The 702-nt window shown below is 33.3% G+C and overlaps 1 non-coding gene across 1 annotated transcript; it reads left to right on the top strand.

The window, feature by feature from the left end:
- Positions 1 to 463: 463 nt before the first annotated feature.
- Positions 464 to 570, top strand: LOC115285046. Its single transcript, XR_003905400.1, has one exon. It is a non-coding gene; the product is annotated as a U6 spliceosomal RNA (small nuclear RNA).
- The last annotated feature ends 132 nt before the right edge of the window (positions 571 to 702 follow it).

The raw sequence follows: 702 nt of genomic DNA, 5'->3' as shown, positions 1-702 counted from the left end.
TTTCTGTTGTCCATTTTTATGTCCTCTTGTGAATGTTTATTCAGTTCCTTTGCTCATTCTTTGTTTAGTTTTGTTTTTGTTTTGCAACTGAGTTGTATGGGTTCTTAATGTATTTTGGATACTAATCTTGTAAATAAATACTTTGCAGACTTTCCCCCCATTCAATAACTTGGCTTTTTGATTGTTTTTTTACAGTAGCTTTCCAGTTTGTAGTCCCACTTGCTAATTTTGCTTGTGCTCCTTGTACTTTTGGTGTTATATCCAAAACTTATTGCCAAGACCAATGTCAAGGTGCTTTCTCCATGTTCTCTTCTAGGAATTTTATGGTTTCATGTATTAGGCTTTAGTCTTGGATTCATTTTGAGTTAATTTCTGTGAGTCTTAGAAGATAGGGGGTTCAATTACACTTTTCTGCATGTGGTTTTCCAGTTTTTCCAATATATTTATTGAAAAGATTATGTTTGTGTTCACTTCAGCAGCACATATACTAAAATTGGAATGATACAGAGAAGATTAGTATGGCCCCTGGGTAGCAATAACATGCAAATTAATGAAGCATTTCATATTAGGAAAAAATATGCTTTTCCTATTGAGTATTCTAGTTCCCTTGTCAAGTACTATTTGACCATATATCAGGGGTTTATTTCTTGGCTCTCCATTCCACTGGGTTTTGTATCTGGGTGGTTTTTTTTTTTTTTTTTT

This window comes from Suricata suricatta, unplaced genomic scaffold, assembly GCF_006229205.1.
Source record: "Suricata suricatta isolate VVHF042 unplaced genomic scaffold, meerkat_22Aug2017_6uvM2_HiC HiC_scaffold_35592, whole genome shotgun sequence".
Classification (NCBI taxonomy): Eukaryota; Metazoa; Chordata; class Mammalia; order Carnivora; family Herpestidae; genus Suricata; species Suricata suricatta.
This window is presented reverse-complemented; position numbering and strand designations above follow the sequence as displayed.